This window comes from Sus scrofa, chromosome 13 (assembly GCF_000003025.6).
Source record: "Sus scrofa isolate TJ Tabasco breed Duroc chromosome 13, Sscrofa11.1, whole genome shotgun sequence".
NCBI classification, from domain to species: Eukaryota; Metazoa; Chordata; class Mammalia; order Artiodactyla; family Suidae; genus Sus; species Sus scrofa.
In genome coordinates, this window is record NC_010455.5 from 84,610,517 (window position 1) to 84,628,900 (window position 18,384).

The 18,384-nt window shown below is 37.5% G+C and overlaps 1 protein-coding gene and 1 pseudogene across 2 annotated transcripts in view; one reads left to right on the forward strand and one right to left on the reverse strand.

Moving 5' to 3' along the window:
- SLC9A9 (solute carrier family 9 member A9) overlaps positions 1 to 18,384 on the reverse strand; it is a 674,266-nt gene that overhangs the window by 647,904 nt on the left and 7,978 nt on the right. The window lies entirely within an intron of this gene.
- LOC100517497 lies at positions 1,470 to 2,905 on the forward strand (annotated as a pseudogene).

An 18,384-nucleotide genomic window follows, 5' to 3' on the forward strand; every position in this document is an offset into this window, starting at 1 on the left:
TGCACAAAAAACAAACTCAAAATGGCTCAAAGACTTAAACATAAGGTATGACACCATAAAACCCCTAGAAGAGAACAAAGGCAAAACATTCTCTGACATAAACTGTGCAAATGCTTTCTTAGGTCAGTCTCCTAAGGCAACAGAAATAAAAACAAAAATAAACAAATGGGACCCACTAAAATTTACAAGCTTTTGCATAGCATAGGAAAAAACATACAGAAGAAATATTTGCAAATGATGCAACCAACAAGGGCTTAATCTCCAAAATATGCAAATAACTCAAAAACCAAAAACCAAACAACCCAACTGAAAATGGGCAGAGGACCTAAACAGACATTTCTCCAAAGACAAATGGATGGCTGGTAGGAACATGAACAGAGGCTCAACATCACTAATTATTAGAGAAATGCAAATTAAAACTACAGTGAGGTATCTCCTCACACCAGTCAGAACGGTCATCATTAATAAATCTATAAATAACAAATGCTGGAGGGGGTGTAGAGAAAGGGAACTATCCTGCACTGTTGATGAGAAAAGAAGTTGGTACGCCTACTATGGAAAACAGTATGGAGATTCCTCAGAAAACTAAAAATAGAATTACCATATGATCTAGCCCACTTCTGGGCATATATCTGGACAAAACTATAATTTAAAAAGATACTTGCATTCCTATATCCACAGCAGCACTACTACAATAGCCAAGACATGGAACCAACCTAAATGTCCATAGACAGATGAATGGATTAAGAAGATGTGGTACATATATATAATGGAATACTACTCAGCCACAAAAAAGAATGAAACAATGCTATTTGCAACAACATAGATGCAATTAGAGATTATTATACAAAGTGAACTAAGTCTGAAAGAGAAGGACAAATACCATATGATATCATTTATCTAAAATATGAATCTAAAATATGGCACAAATGAACCTATCTACAGAACAGAGACAGACTCAAAGGCACAGGGAACAGACTTGTGGTTGCCAGGGGAGAGGGGCAAGTGAGTGGAATAGACTAGGGGTTTGGGGTTAGTAGATGCAAACTATTACATTTAGAATGGATAAACAACAAGATCCTACTGTATAACACAGAACTATATCCAATCTGCTGGGATAGACCACAATTGAAAAGAATCTAAAAAAAGAATGTATAATATAGCAGTGACACTGAGTCAGAAATTGGCACAACATTGTAAATCAATTATACTTTAATAAAAAACAAATTAAAAAATGAATCTTCAAATAATGAAAGTAATGATTAGGATATAAATGAAAGCAACTATGACTAATATGTGGGTCATTTAAAAATTAAAAACAATGTTAAATAAAAAAAATAAGTTGCAGTTGTGACAGCCAAATAGCTGGTGCTCCCCGCCTCTTCTTCATCCTCTCCTTCTCCTTTCTCTCCTTGCCTGGCTGCTGCTGCCGCCTTTGCCCAGAGGCCTTGCATTCGTTGAGCCTGTAACCCACACCACGGCTAACATGAGTTTCTTGTTTGGTAGTCGCTCCTCTAAAACATTTAAACCAAAAAAGAACATTCCCGAGGATTCTCACCAATATGAGCTCTTACAGCATGCAAAGGCCATACTTGGCAGTGGAAACCTGTAGATGGCTGTCATGCTTCCTGAGGGGGAAGAGCTAAATGAGTAGGTTGCAATGAACATGGGTTTCTTCAATCAGAACATGCTTTATGGAACAATCACAGATTTTTGCACAGAAGAAATTTATCCTGTGATGTTAGCTGGCTCAAAGTATGAATATCATTGGGCAGATGGAACAAACATAAAGAAGCCTATTAAGGACTCTGCACCAAAGCATATTGATTACATCATGGTGTGGGTTCAGGACCAGTTGAATGATGAGACATTATTTCCATCAAAAATTGGTGTCCCATTCCTAAAGAATCTCATGTCTGTGGCAAAAACTACTCAAAAGCCTCTTCTGGGTTTATGCTCACCTTTATCACCAGCATTTTGACCCTGCGATCTAGATTCAGGAGGAAGCACATCTCAATACATTGTTCAAGCACTTTATTTTTTTTGTCCAGGAATTCAACCTTATTAACAGAAGAAAACTTGCACCATTCCAGGAACTGATTGAAAAACTCACTTCAAAGGACAGATAAAAGGATGCAGACTTATGCAAATTATTCCTTAAATGAAGCTGTGTGGAGTGTATTTGGATTTTTGTCTATATTTACCTTGGCTGCTTTTGCCTTAGGTTTGTGGGGCTTGTTTGGGTTCCTTTTCCTTTATTCTGAATAAATGAAACCATATCATACTGCTAGAGGGGAGAAAAATAAGCTGTATTCTTTGTTGGATGTAGTTTTCAATAACTTCAGTTAGGTCAATCAGGATGGTCAATCAGGTCAATTTCCTGGTATTATTATTATTTTTGTCTTTTGTCTTTTTAGGACCTGGTATTATTTAATGAGCCTGAGATAACTTCCTTTATCATTACAGTGCTTTTATTGCTGGACTGTTAAGGATATATTTTCTTAGCTTTGTCTAAAAATAGCTTTATTTTGCCTTATTTTTGAAGAATATTTTAATTAGGTATGAAATCTGATTAACAGTTCTTTCCTTTTTCTTTCCATACTTTGAAGATTTTTTTTACATTGTTTCTAATGATAAGTTCATTTTAATTCTTATTCCATTAATTCTAAAGCATGTAAACTGCTAACCACCCCCCTTTTTTTGTCTTGGTTCATTAAAAACTTTTCTCTTTATCATTGATTTTTAACAATTTGTTTTTATGTCTCTTGGTATGATTTTATTGTGTTTGTTCCACTTTGGGTTCCTTGAGTTTCATGGGGTTGGGAGTTTATAGTTGTCTTTTTTCTTTTTCTTTTTTCTTTTATTTTTTTGCTTTTTAGGGCCGCATCCAGGACATTTGGAAGTTCCCAGGCTAGGGGTCCAATCAGAGCTGCAGCTGCCAGCCTACACCACAGCCACAGCAACACCAGATCCAAGCCACGTCTGCAACGTACACCACAGCTCACAGCAATGCTGGATCCTTAACCCACTGAGTGGGGCCAGGGATCAAACCCGCCTCCTCATAGATGCAAGCTGGGTTTTTTAACTGCTGAGCTGCAACAGGAACTCTTATAATTTTCTTAAAATTGAAAAGTATTTGACCATTATCTTACCAAAAAAAATTTCTACTCTCCTTCTTTAGAACATTATATATATTTAAGTTGGATCACTTGATATTGTCCTATGGCTCACAGAGTGAATGTGTTCATTTATTTTCAGCCCTTTTGCTCTTTGTACTTTGGTTTGAACAATTCCTGTGCTATGCCTTTAAGTTTATTGATTCTTTATTTTACAGTGTGCAATCTTCCATTAAGTATATTTGTTTTCTGTTTTTTCACTTTGGATATATTCTTCAGTTCTAAATGCTCATTTTAGTTCTTTTATCTTTCATTCCTCTCATTTTCACGTTTTCTTCTAAATCCTTAAAATATTTCTAATTACTATTTTATTTTTATTTATTTATTTTTTGTCTTTTTGCCATTTCTTGGGCCACTCCCGCGGCATATGGAGGTTCCCAGGCTAGGAGTCGAATTGGAGCTGCAGCTGCCAGCCTACGCCAGAGCCACAGCAATGCGGGGTCCGAGCCGCATCTGCAACCTACACCACAGCTCACGGCAACGCCGGATCCTTAACCCACTAAGCAAGGGCAGGGACCGAACCCGCATGGTTCCTAGTCGGATTCGTTAACCACTGTGCCATGATGGGAACTCCTAATTACTATTTTAAATTATGTGTCTACTAATATAATCATCTATTTTATTTACGTGTTTGTTTCTATGAACTAATTGCATTCCTAGTTATCAGTCACTTTTTCCTGCATGTATAGTAATTTTTGATTCAATTCTGAATATGATGATTTTCATGTTGTTGAGTCTGGATTTTTAGTTTTCCTCTAAAGAATGTTGACTTTTTGTGACACAACAATTTCATCCATTTAAGGTTTTTTTCTGTTCACGAGATGCTAGAACAGTCTTAATATGGACAAAATTTAGCCTTATGGTATCACCCTTTTGTGGTCTCTACTGAATGTCTTGATGTTTCATTAATGTTTCTCCACTCTGGTTGGTCTGAATGCAGATATATCCCAGATCTGTCCATGCTCTCCCTTCCTTCTTTTCATTCTGCAAAGTGCCTCCAGTTAGAAAAGTGGAAGGATTGTAGGACTCGCTTAAGTGGTTTCTCTTCTTTTTAGGATCATAGGCTTGTGCTTCCTGTTTTCCAAAGTCTGAAAACACTAATATCCTATATTTGGTCCAGTTTTTTAGTTATTTATGGTATACTAGTCTAGTACTTGTTATTTATTTCTATTGTTTTTTATTGTAAAATAAAAGTTATAGAAAAACACACAAAAGAAAATGTTGCTTAGTGAATTACTATAATATTAAATATACGCTATGGTCTGAATTTTTGGTTCCCTTCCCCCTAAAACTCATATGTTGAAATCCTAACCCCCAAAGGTAATGGTATTAGGAGGTGGGAGCTTTGGAAGGTGCTTAAGTCCTGAGGATAGAAGCCTCACAAATGGGATTAGTGCTTTATAAAAGAGGTAACAGAGTGTGACCTAGCCCTTTCTGCCTACTGAGAATACAAGAATCTGTGACGTGGAAGAAGGCCCTCACCCCAACAATGCCAGTGGTGTCATCATGGACTTCCATGTTCCAATACAGTGAGGAATAAGTGTCTGACATTTATAAGCTACCCAGTTGTGATATTTTGTTACAGCAGCCCAAACATTTTAAAACAATACTTTTGGAACCACCTTCCTGGCCAAGAAACAGAACTTTTGGCTAGCTATCCTAGAAGCCTCTCTGGGCTTTAGTACTGTGACTTTTATAATACTCATTTCCTTCCAATTTTTATGGTTTTCAGTCACTCAAGTGGTCACCCATAGACTTTGTAGTTTAGTCTTACCCATTTTTGTTAACTTGAATTGTCATATGTCTCTTTTTATAAACAGGTGTTCCCTTCATCCCCTTTTTTTCTTTACTATTTATTGCAGAACTGAGCTGTTTGTCTTGCCCAATTTCTTAAACAGTCTGAATTTTGCTAACTATGTATTCATGGTGTAATTAAACATGTTCTTTTTCTGTTTCTTGTAAACTCTTCAGGAAACAGAAACTTGATAAAACTACCTTTTCATTCCTTTGATAAGTCTATAATTTCCAGCTGAAGGCACTTATAACTTGTTTTCATTCAGTTTCAATGTTTGCAGCCATTTGTGCTCAATGCCTAGCTTCATTAATTCACTGGTGTTTGCAAAATAGTGATATCCTAAAGTTTTTATTAGCTGGAATAACTTTATAAGAACATGCAAGCCATTTACTATTTTCACCAAGTGGTATGATTCATTTAGGAAAGTCATTATGAATGCATGTTTTTTTTCTTTTATAAGACAACGATTTGTGATATATTAGTTTCCTATGGCGGCTGTAACAAATTACCAGAAACTTGATGCTTTAAAACAATATTTATTTATTCTGCTGGAGGCCAGAAGTCTGAAATGAATCTTATGGTGCCAAAATCAAGGTTTCAGGAGTTCCCTGTTGTGGCTCAGTGGATGAACGATGAACCTATTATCTATGAGGATGCAAGTTTGATTCCTGGCCTTGCTCAGTGGGTTAAGGATCTGGTGTTACCATGAACTGCAGCGTAGGTCACAGACACAGCTTGGAACCAGCCTTGCTGTGGCTGTGGTGCAGGCCAGCAGCTGCAGCTCTGATTTGACCCCTAGCCCTGGAACTTTCACATGCCATGAGTGCAGCCCTAAAAAGCAAAAAAAAAAAAAAAAAAAAAAGCAGAAACAAAAACATTTTAAAAAAATATGAAATCAAGGTTTCTGCAGGGCTACACTCACTTCAAAGTCTCCAGAGACAAAAACGCAATCCTTCTTTCATGGCGCTCCCTCCGTCTTCTCTCTTTGACAATGTTATTTTCAGTCTGCAAATTTCCTGCTGTCTCCCTCACACGAATACTTGTGTTTAAGACCCATCTGGATAATTGAAGATAAACTCCCCATCTCACTATCCTAACTTAATCATATCTGCTAAGACCCTTTTTCTACATATAGTAAAAATCTTAAGAACTGTATGTCTTTGGAGGCCTACCATGGTAACCGATAAAATCTTTTTAAAAATATTATTTAACATTATTATAAACTCACAAGTTTAAACATATTTGATTGGTTTCAATATATTGTATTTTTTATACAAGCTATGGCCAATTAGAGCCCCAATTTGACTTGTGAATCCTTGTGACATGACTTTTATATTTGACTATTTCTCTGTTATATAGTATTTCAAGATATTGTAATATATTTTCTGCTGTGGACCTGGAATCAGTCATATCTTGAAGAAGCCATTGTTCCCTTTACAAGAAAATTATATGTCAAAAGAATAGTCTGAAGGATAAGGTTGCTATTTGCTACTGGTTGGTGATTTGTTTCCTAGGATTTTTGTAATTCAGGAACACAGGATTTTTACTCAGTCTTTTTTTATTTTATATCTTTCTTTCCACAATGAGAATCCTCATTCTCAAAGTCACAAGTAATGATAAATTTATAATATATCATAATTGCTCATTTGCTTTATCTAACTTATACTTTACTCCATTTAAGTATCTTAAACATCTTACTCCATTCCTCTGGCATAAAGCATTGCTATTAAAAAGTATGATGAAAATATACTTTTGATGCCCTTATAAAATATGCACTCTTTTCCCTAGATTCCCAAAGTTTTTTTTGTTTGTTTGTTTTCAAGTCTAGTAATTTTAGTAGAATATTTCTTGGTCTTATTTGTTCTGGGTTGATATTGTCAGGTTAACAGTATGCCCTTTTAATGTATATTTCACAATAATATTTTTCAGCAAATTTTTAACATTTATTCTATTCCCTAGATTTTTTTTTTTTACGGACTCCTGAATGTTGAATCTTTTTATACATTTAATATTTGTCATTTTCTCTCAAAACCTTTTTATTTATTCATTTTGTTTTAAAAACTCACTCCCTTTAATCTACCATTTCTTGTAAGGAATTTTTTGTTGTGTTTGGTTTGTGTGTGTGTGTGTGTGATGGGATGGGATGTGTTTTTTCTTCTAGTTTATTCTTCGGCTCAGGAATATTTTTATTTCTTTTTTGAGCTATGTCAGCTAATTTATTTATTTTAATTTTTTTATATAATGATTTTTATTTTTTCCATTATAGCTGGTTTACAGTGTTCTGTCAATTTTCTACTGTACAGTATGGTGACCCAGTTACACATACATGTATACATTCTGTTTTCCTCACATTATCATGCTCCATCATCAGTAACTAGACATAGTTTCCAGTGCTATACAGCAGGATCTCATTGCTTATTATATCAGCTAATTTCTAAGTTTCTCTAATTCTCATTTTTGTTATCATCTCTCTTATCTTTTTACTAAACAACATTAAGTATCCTAGATCTTTTTTTTGGTCTTTTTGCCTTTTCTAGGGCTGCTCCAATGGCATATGGAGGTTTCTAGGCTAGGGGTCTAATCGGAATTGTTGCTGCTGGCCTATGCCAGAGCCACAGCAATCCGGGATCCAAGCCGCATCTGTGACCTACACCATAGCTCATGGCAACACTGGATCCTTAACCCACTCAGCAAGGCCAGGGATCAAATCCGCAACCTCATGATTCCTAGTCGGATTCGTTAACCACTGCACCAAGATGGAACTTCCTAGATCATTTTGAAATGTATGTTTCAATCTGCATACATGTTGAGCATGTCTCTCTAGTGTGTTTCCATTGCTTGCAGGGTTAATTCTGTTTTTTGTTGTCATCCTTTGTTACAGTGACTTGTATGGCATTTGACTTCAATGGTTTTCCAATGCTCACTTATACATGGATTTGATTTGCATGACTTCTTAGAAGATTTGGTTCAGAAAGCTTTTCTAATTTCTTATGGGCTCCTTTTTCTGTTTTATAGGGATCAGACAACTCTAAGACCTACCTTTGATTACTGAAATATGCTAAACCTCTTCTAAGTTTAGCTGCTCTTCTCAAATTGAATTGCCATGCTTTCCGGTGAACAACTTTTAGTTTATGTGGGATTTTTCTGTTCTCAGGTCCATCTGTTGCCCCACTGCTTCACACTGATTTCCCCAGCATAGACACTAAGACACAGGTCTTGTGACTACTGATGGCTTGTTCCACCTGCTTATATTCTGGGGCTTGTGAGGAGAACCCTTTGTTTGCAAATTTTGTTTGTTTTTGACTTTGTCGTTGTGTTGCAATGTCTTTTTATGTGGGAATTCAAAGATCTCAAATATATGCTACCATCTCTACCACCATCTTCTCAGAATCTCATGGTTATTTGAGATGACTTAATATTAAAAAAAGTTAATTGGATATTAAAGTACCAAGAGGCATAAAAAGAACTCATGAATATCAAAGAGCTAGAAACTGCAGGAAGCAACTACCATATCTAGATCTGGGGGACCAAAAAAGAGTGTACTGCTTGGCTGCTACAGCATTTCTGAGTTTAGATGAGGGGCTCAGAGGGTTGGGAACCAGCCCTAAGAGAAGCTAGAGCACCATTGGTACAGGTTTCCGTGAGAGGGCACAATCAGCATGGTATTTGAAAAACTGAAACTATAGTCAGCTGCTGCTGTTTTAAGGAAATACTACTGACATAGTGAAGCTTTATTGGGGTGATGGCAATAGGAACAAGAAATAAATGGTAAGAAGAGTTTCTTTCCTCTTCCTTCTGTCTTATGATCACCTTTTATTTCCTGCTATTGCTAGAGCTTAAGAGTGCAAGCTGACAAATCAGAAATGCAATGTCCAGGGTTCTAGTTCCAGCATCACAAAGGCAAATATAGAGGGGTAAATTTGAAGCTAAGAGATAATACCTTAAAAACTGGCTTACAATTGCTATATTCCTTGTAAACTGTGTCTTTTATTATCACATATGCTTTATTTTGTTTAATACTTTTAACTTTAATTTTATCTAATGTCAATGTTGCCTCTCCTCCATTTTTTTTTTGTATGCAGTTGCTTATCTCTTTTCCCCATTTTTTAATTTTCAATATCTCTTCACTGTTCTGTTTAAATGTGTGTGCATTTTTTTTTTCTTTTTACTGATTACTTTTATTTTAAAAAAGTTTTTGTAGGAGTACTCCTATGGCTCAGTGGGGAAAAGATCTGGTCCCTGTCCCCACCCCCAAACTCCTAGGATTTACTGATATATTTCAATTGCCTTTAGTTAAGAGTCTACTAACAGGGTTTCCTTGAGTATGCCAATTGTACTTCAGAACTGACAGTATTCATAATATGCATACTCAGCCACTCCGCATTTCTGTTTAGTTTTCTCACTAGGTAACAGATGTGTTAGAGCTCATCACTCATTTAGTTCATCTTCCCATGTATTGAGGTCTGTATTTTCTTTCGTTTGTGGTTTGATTAGTCCTTTAATATTTCTTCAGTTGTGCTGAGTCATATATTCTATATCAATATTCATATATTTCCAAAGAATTTTTCTTTGAAATTGGTGATTAAATGATATCTTGGTTATATTAGAGTTATTGGATCATAGTCCTATTTCTCAATATAAATGATACTAAATTTTCTTCTAGATTCTAATATTTTAAGTACAAGGTGGTCTGATTCTTTTTCTTGCATGATTTATTCTTTTTCCAAGGAAGATAATTAGGTTTTTCTTTATCCTTAGAACTCAGAAATTTAACTAGATTATGTTTATAACAAAATAGTATTAAATATCAGAATATGTAAAAGTTGAAATCTCAACAAAGTGATAGGTCCTTAAAATATTAATGAATAGATTCTATGACCCCTTATAATTGTATGATATTGGCACACCTTTTGGGTTGACATTTTGTTTGGTAATTCATCACTGCTATTTCCTTTTTCATTAATTATCACTGAGGTCCTTTTCCCTCTGTTGACTTATAATGCAGTTCTTGGAATTGTCTTTCCTTGTACTGCTATAATAAAAGAAACCATGATAATTTTGATGTGCTGAGAAATTAGTTATGGTTGCTTTGCTATAGCTGGTGGGAACTCCCCTCTTTTCTGCAATTCTTAGTAAATAACAAATCTTATTTAAAAATTTTAGTCTATGATCATATTTTCCACAATGCTTTCCTTCATCAATCCTGCCTGAGTAAGATCTTTTATCCTGCAGGTGAATGTTTTTCTCTTCAGGGAATTTTATTTTTCTTTCTATAAAATGTTTTTTTCTTATACAAAATGCTACCCCATCTTTTATTCTTCCTCTTTTTGGAACTCATTACTCTCTGCTGGGTTTTCTGTGTCTTTCAGTTCTCTTGTCTTTTATGCTTTCCACCCATTGCATTTTTGCTTTGTGCTGTCAATTTTCCTCCATTTGATATTTTATACTATTAATTCTGATGTATAACTTTTGTGCTGAGTTGTTGGTGGTAGTCCTTCTGTATTTTTTTGTATCACACCAATGGCAAAGGGGAGTTTCAGGGCCAAGAATCAGCTGTAGCTAAAACCTTCGCCTCAGCTCTGGCAACACCAGATCCTTAACCCACTATGCTGTGGCAGGAATTGAACTAGTGCCATCACAGAGACAATGCTATATCCTTAACTCACTGCACCACAGTGGGAACTCTGGTCTTTCTTTTTGGTTGTTGTGTCTTTGTATTGTTTTATTTCTTTTTAAAAAAATTAAACATTTTTTTTTTTTGTCTTTTGTCTTTTTAGGGCTGTACCTGTGACATATGGAGGTTCCCAGGCTAGGGTCCAATCGGAGCTGAAGCCACAGGGCTACGCCATAGCTCACAGCAATGCCAGATCCTTAATCCACTGAGCAAGGCCAAGGACCGAACCCTCATCCTCATGGGTGCTAGTCGGGTTTGTTAACTGCTAAGCCACAATGGGAACTACTCATTTCTTTTTTAATGTGCTGAGTTTTAAAATCATGATTCAGATCCTTGGCTTTGGACAGAGTGAGACAGGGTTATTAGTTAATGTGCGCCTAAAATTTCCAGGCTAAAGACTCAGGGCTAAAATAAGTATATAAGACCAGTAGAAATGAAGAAGTAATTAATTGTTTTGTTAGCTTGCTGGGGCTGCCATAACAAAATACCATAGCTTGGGTGGCTTGAACAATAGAAATTTGTTTTCTCAAAGTTCTGGAGGCTGGATGTCCAAGATCAAGGTGTCAGCAGTATTCATTTCCTTTGAGGCCTCTCCTTGAGTTGCAGACAGCTGCGCTCTTATTGCCTCTTCACATGGTCTTTTCTCCATGTGTGCACACCACCTGGTTTCAGTTTATGCGTCTAGATTTTCTCTTCTATAAGAGGAACTTCTTAGGCCAAAAAATGGCTTCTTTTATATCAGAAAGCCATACTTGCTCCTCTTTCTCTGTGGACCCCCTATCCTATCTACTTATACTTTCAGTCCCACTCCAGGACACCAGTCATATTGGATTAGGACCCACCCTAATTGTCATTTTAACTCAATCACCTCTTTAAAAACCTTATTTCCAACTATGACTACACTCTGAGGTACTGGGGATTAGGATTTCAACATATGAATTTTGGGGGAACACCATTCAGCTCATAACAACTGTCATGGTAAAAGTAGATATTTGTGGTTTATTCTTATCAACTAATTCTTGTATCAACTAGGTTTCCAATAAGGGTTCCAAACAAACCTCCGAGTTAACAGTAAGATCCACAAGTGTCTAAGTTCCCTAAAACTGCACTCAATTGAGACACTGGCCACAAATGGGGTGCCAAAGCTATTTAAATTTCTGCTCAGCAGACTAAATATTCAAGGGTTCCCTCAACCCTCTCCATCGGTTTTGGTACATCACCAGAACAACTCACAGAACTCAGGAAAGCATTTACTTATATTCTGTCTTATTATGTAAGAAATAACTCAGAAACAGTCAAAGTGTTGACAAAATTCGGCCTCTGTCCACTGCTGCCAAATAGAAACATGAAGACAAGAGTTTAGGGTGGAGGTGCCAGGCAAAGAAGGGTCACAGCAGGCTAATTCCCTAAAGACTATCCTCCTTTTGGAAGAGATTAGGAGGTGGTTTTATAGTTTGGGGAGTGGAAAATAGGGCTACAGATAAGGATGAGGGTAGAGGCAAGCTTGCACTGTTTCTCAAAGCTGGTTAGTGGCCCCGGGACTGGTTCTGGTGATGCTCCTTCTTTTGGGAATGAAGAATGCTTCATTTTTTGAGGGTTTTAGTTCTGCAGAAAGGCTCAAAGATACTGTTATGTATACTTCTTGAGGAGGAACCAGAACCCTAACCCAAGGCTGCACTACCGTCTTGTCTCCTGGACTGCTCCTCCCTGGTCTCTGCATCCCCTCCCTTCCCAGATTAGCAACTGTTTGAACCTGCCCTTTGGAACTCAGGGAAGGTCAATGGAGACTGAAGCTTATTCCTTAAAAAGAAGAAATGGAGGACACAAAAGAAGCTTGTGTGCCCAGGAGGCCCACAGGGCCCTAGCCCAGTTACAGTAATGGTGTGAAGATTTCACACCTTCTACTCCTAGCATCTCAATGAGTTTGCCAACTGAAAAACTCTACAAATTCCATTGATTAGGGGTGTTTAAAGAGGTTTCATTACATGGCCATGATTGATTAAATTATTAATAATTCGTAATTAATTCAATCACTAGCCCCTCTCCCCTTCCTGGAGGTTGGAGGGTAGAGCTGAAAGTGTAAGCAGATAGGGTAGGAGTTCCCTGGAGAAAGAGAACCAGGTATGGTTTTTTTCATATAAGAAAGACCATTTTTGGCCTAAGCCATTTTGTGATCTAAATGTGGCTGCAATGCTTGCCTTTGAACATGTCTCAGTAATTAATGATCTTATTTATTTATTTATTCTTTGCTTTTTAATTGCCACACCCTCAGCACATGGAAATTCTAAGGCTAAGGGTCAAATCAGAGCCACAGCCAGGCTACACCACAGCCACAGCAACGGGGAACTTGAGCTACACCAGCGCTCATGGCAACTTCAGATCCTTAACCCACTGATGGAGGCCAAGGATCAAATCCGCATCCTCATCGATACTAGTTGGATTCTGCTGCGCCACAACAGGAACTCCAGTAATTACTTTTCTTAGCTAAGTGAGGGAATGCAGCAACAAAAGAAAACCAGTCAAGAAACAATAGTTCAGTGATAAAGTAGGGTCTTAGTTTCTCCTCAAGGGGTATGTATCTTTGACTTCTGCAGGAACAAAGGCTTCTGGCCAGGTGGAGGATGGTAACTACATGCTGAAACCTCAAGCTAATGAACCCTAAGAAATGATGTTGACCTTTTCCTTTTTTAAAAAATTTTTTATGGCTGCACCCACGTCATATGGAAGTTCCCAGGCCAGGGATCAGCTCTGCCAATGCCAGATCCTTTAACCCACTGCACCAGGCTGAGGACTGAACCCCCGCCTCCGCAGTGACCTGTCCCACTGCAGTCAGATTCATAACCCAACGAGCCAAAGCAGAAACTCCTGAGGTCAACCTTTTCTGATGCTCATGACTTCAACCAACTAAGCTTGAACTTGGTCAACCTTTGTCCCAATACTATTCTGACTTCTCTACTGCTTTAAGCCCCTTCATAAATGTACTCTTAGCTTAAAACTTCCCCTTTTGCTGTTGGGAGACAATGCTTCGGAAAAGAGCCCCTTGTTCTCCTTACTTGCTATAATAAATTCTTCTCCCATTCTTTGGCTTGGTTATATCTTTTGACTCACCAAGAAGTGAACCTGGTTTTCATGTAACAAAAGTTCTAAGCTTCTAATCATGGACTGGCCTTTCTGAAGCCTCATCCTGAAGCTATCTAAGAGCCTGCCTTAACACTAAGGAAATTCCAGAGGTTTTAGTTTTGTGCTAGGAACTGGGGCAAAGACCTAATTTTTTTCCCCTTCTTTTTTGGCTACCCAGGTGGTATATGGAGTTCCTGGGCCACAGATCAGATCTGAGCCACAGTGGGGACCTAAGCCATAGGTGTGGCAACACTGGATCCTTAGCCCACTCTGCTGGGTCAGGTTTCAAACCTGCACTCACGGCACTCCCAAGACACCACAGATTCCCCTTGTACCACAGTGGGAACTCCACAAATATTTCTCTGCTATGCCACATTTATGAAAAAAAGGTGACACACAGAATTATAAGATGCTTTTGGACCCTTGATGAATACAGACTGGGAAAAATGCCATTTAAATGTTATAATTATGTGTGCCTTTAAAACTGTTAAATTTACCTTTAGATTATTTCTTTGTTCTAGGAAAGCCACAAAATGTAAAAAAGCCATAGGGTAAATGTAAATCAACTCATCTACCTATTGTTCATGGGAAAACTTCAAGAATCTTGAATGTAAATATCTTAGAACAGCTAAGAGTTTTGTTTTATAAATTAAATACATCTAGGTAACAGGTATCTACAGTTTTTTTGGCTTCCTTGGGAAAAGTGTCTTTTTCTCTTTGGGTTTAGATTATCCTCTATATTATTTTTTTTTCTTTTTCCTTTGGACAGTGGTAGCAACTCTAGTGCTGTAAAGTAAAAAAACTCTAAGATGAGAAAGCTGACTGGAAAAGTGACAGTAGAAATCAGCTACAAACTCAGACATCTTTAGAGACCAAGAAAGTGACACAAATGTGTGTGAAACTGTTCATTCTAAAACTATATTTAGTGGTGAATAGTTTAGTGGTAAAGCTGGAAAGTTTATGCATTCTCAAGTAATGTGGTTTCAAAAAAAAAGTCTTAAACACTCTGAAGTAAGTTTAATTTCCAGCCATGGTGGAATAACAGGGCCCAGATTTTATCCTCCTGCCATAATAAACAAAAAACTGGACAGAATATATGAAACAATGGTTTTCAGACTCTGGAAAACATCAGTACAGGACAGTGATCAATGACCCTGTTAAAAAGGAAATAAGGAAGGTAAGCTCCATTTTGCCCAAGTTTATTTCCGGAGTTACCAGGTTGTAATATATGGAAGGGTACCCAAACAGAAATCAGTAGTCACACTAGATTAAGGAAATGGAGTTTGGTATTTAAGGATGCCAAATTTTCCAGAATTTCCAAAATAATAATAATGTTGAAGAGATATAATAATGTATATAAAGCACTGCAGAGATCTATAAAAAGCTGATCTAGAGTCTTGCTGAGCATTAGGTTGTCCGTTGAGCCTAACTTTTAAAAATGTCTGTGGAATTCAAAAAAATTTTTCAAATTTTTTTTGGCATTTCCTCTGAAATTCCCTTTGTAATTACTTCTGGTTTTAAGAGAGAAAACAATGTAAAAAAATGTAATTCATTAGTAGTAACGTTGGTAGAAACAAACATTCCAAAAAAATGAATAACATACATGTTATGATTTAAGGATTTTCAATAAATACATTTTTTTGGCCACACCCATGGCATGCAAAAGTTCCTGGGCTAGGGACTCAAACCTGCGCTGTAGGAGAAAATGTCCATATAAAAAGGTAGAAAGGAGAGACCCCAACCATGATGACTAAGCAAAGTCCAGTCAACTGCCCCTAACTACCCCTCCCCCACATCTGCTTCTATAAAGCTGCTTCTGCAACTACAACCCTGCCTGTTCTCACTCTGGTCCGACCAGCCAAGCACAGACCCAAAAGAGCTAGCCCATTAAAGCCTTGTGAAACCCTTCTTAGGGTTTCCCCTCAGACTCAAGAGAGCCATCTCCTCTGAGTCTGCAGGTGTAATAAACCTGTGTTCTCCAACTCTCCAAGTGCTCACTTGGTTTCTTGCCAGGTAAAAGAGCTGCTGGAACTGATAACACTACAGCCACAGGGTTTTTGCTAGAGTTGACACACTGAAGCTGTGGGCTGCTGGGCAGCTGCCGTAAAGCACCATAGCAGTGACAATGCCAGATTCTTAAACCACTGAGCCACCAGGACTTGATTTATAGGAAAGTTTTCACTATTTACTATTGGTCAATTGCTTTGGTATTTAAATTAACACTGAACTAGTTTTTCTCTCTTGATGTTTTTAAATTGTCTTTCATTATCTATAGTTCAACCCTAAGTACTAGTGTCTTAAAGACTTGGGAATCAAAACCTAATACAAAAAAAGAATTAAAATCTGCCCTTATATAGAGTTAAAGCTTCTTTTTAAATAAATTCTAGAATTTCAATTACTGTATTTACTATTGAGTGCAAACTGATAGCTGCAATTACATGCTATTTTACGCTGGAATGATATAACATTTACAAAAATTTTAATTGTTTTGACATTTCAGTTTATTCTAAGCTGCTGTTTTTAGTTTGTCAACAAGTTAGAATGTTTTTGTTATCATTGATTAGGTCACTATACAATATATTTTACTTACCTATAATTATTTAAGTTCTGTTTTCGAAGAAGCAGGCAAAACTTCAAGGAAGCTTAGTTATAATAAAGGAATATGTAACATTTCTAATTCCTTCGATGTGATTTAAAATTTTAATTCCTGACTTTGAAGCAGGACTCTTTGGGGACCTCCTGGGTACAAAAGCCTTACCATGTCCTCTGTTTCTTGTCTGTAGAAAAAAGCTTTATCTCCTAGTCCTCCCAGAGCTCCAAAGAGGAGAAATAGTTACTAATTAGGGAAGTGAGGGAATAAAGAAACAAAGGAAAAGGAGTTAAGCAAGAAAAGCAGTGATAGCTTAAACAATAGTTCAGTGATAAAACAGTCCCTATTTCCTCCTCAATGGATACACATAATAATTTGATGCATATCTTCAAGCTGTTCTTCAGAGACTAAGACCCCCCCTTAGCAGGAGGAAGATGGTGCCTACATGTTGACCACAAGCCCAGAGACCCCAGACTGGTTGGAACCAGAGGCTGATGGTTAAGATCTCTGAAAGATCACTGTTAGCTCACCACCAACCAATCAGGAAAGTACATGAGCTGCGACTCTGGGACTCTCATTCCAAATGCTGCCTTTAAAAAATTCTTCCCTGAAAGCCATCAGAGAGTTGGGTCTTTTAAGCATTTGCTTGGGGCCCTGCAAATAAATGATGTACTTTCCTTCACCTCAAGCCTGGTATCAGGCTTTGCTGTGAGGCAGGCAAGTGGGCCCAAATTTGGTTCAGTAACAACCTCTCAAAAAATAAGCAGAACTTTACTATTTCCTGGGGGGGGAAGGTGGATGGAGGAAAACCCTATATACCAATTACTTTCTACAGAAAGTATGAGGCAGCACGAGAAGGACAGAAAAGTAGAGGAGAATCTCTCAAATTGGATACACCAGTGACTCAGTTATATTTCTATTGTGAACTCAGTTGTATTGGCCATACAATAGACTATACTGAATGATAAGACCTCTCTACAGTTAGTTCCTGTGATATTGTGATTTATAATAAAAAATATATATTTGGCCTTTGGTTCCTGGTCCACAGTTTCAAATCCCTGGAATTTCCTGAGCAGAAAGCAAGTACCTTTGCTATAACATTTGGTCTTTTGTCTTCAGTTCATGAAATCACTTCAGAGCAAACAAACTGAAATGAGGGTCTTGCTATTTATAATAAGCCCCCTTCCACTACAATGGGGTTTGTGTTAATGAGTTGACTTTTGGAAAGCACCTAAGGATACTGCTGGTTACCAGGGGAACCAATGGAATAGAGGAATAGAGGGCTTGAACTTTCAGTCCCACCCCTTGACCAGAGGGAAGAAGAAAGGGGCTGGCTGATGAATCAGTCACTCATGTCCAATGACTTAATAAACTGTGCCTAAGTAATGAAGCCTCCATAAAACCCCAAAAGGATGGGATTAAGAGCACTCCTGGGTTGGTGAACATGTAAAGAGTCAGGGAGAGGCATACTCAGGGCACAAAGGAAGTTCCAAGTTCTTTTCCTATACTTTGTCCTATTTATCTCTTCTATTTGGCTATTCCTGAGTAATATTCTTTTATAATAAATGAACAATTACTAGAGAAAATGTTTCCCTGAGTTTTCTGAGCCACTCTAACAAATTAATTAAAATCAAGGTGGGCATAAGGTGAAACGCATAGGTGAAAACCTGGATTTATAACTGGCTTCTGAAGTGGGAGGGTGGGACTTGTAGGATGATCCCTTAATACGCAACCCAAGAAGGGGTAAAGAGAACCTCTGATTTGTAGCTGATCATCAGAAGAATAGGTAACAACCTGGGCTCACCATTTTCTTCTAAAGTAAATGGCAGTCTTGTGACACGGAGCCTTTAACCTGTGGAATCTGATGCTATCCCCAGGTAGATAGTGTCAGAATTGAGTCAACTTGTAAGATATCCAGCTGGTGTCAGAAAATTGCTTGTTGATGTAGGGAATGCCCTCCCAAACACATACACTCGCCACACAGGAACTGGTGACCAGAATCTTTAGGTCTCCAAAATGGGAATTCTTA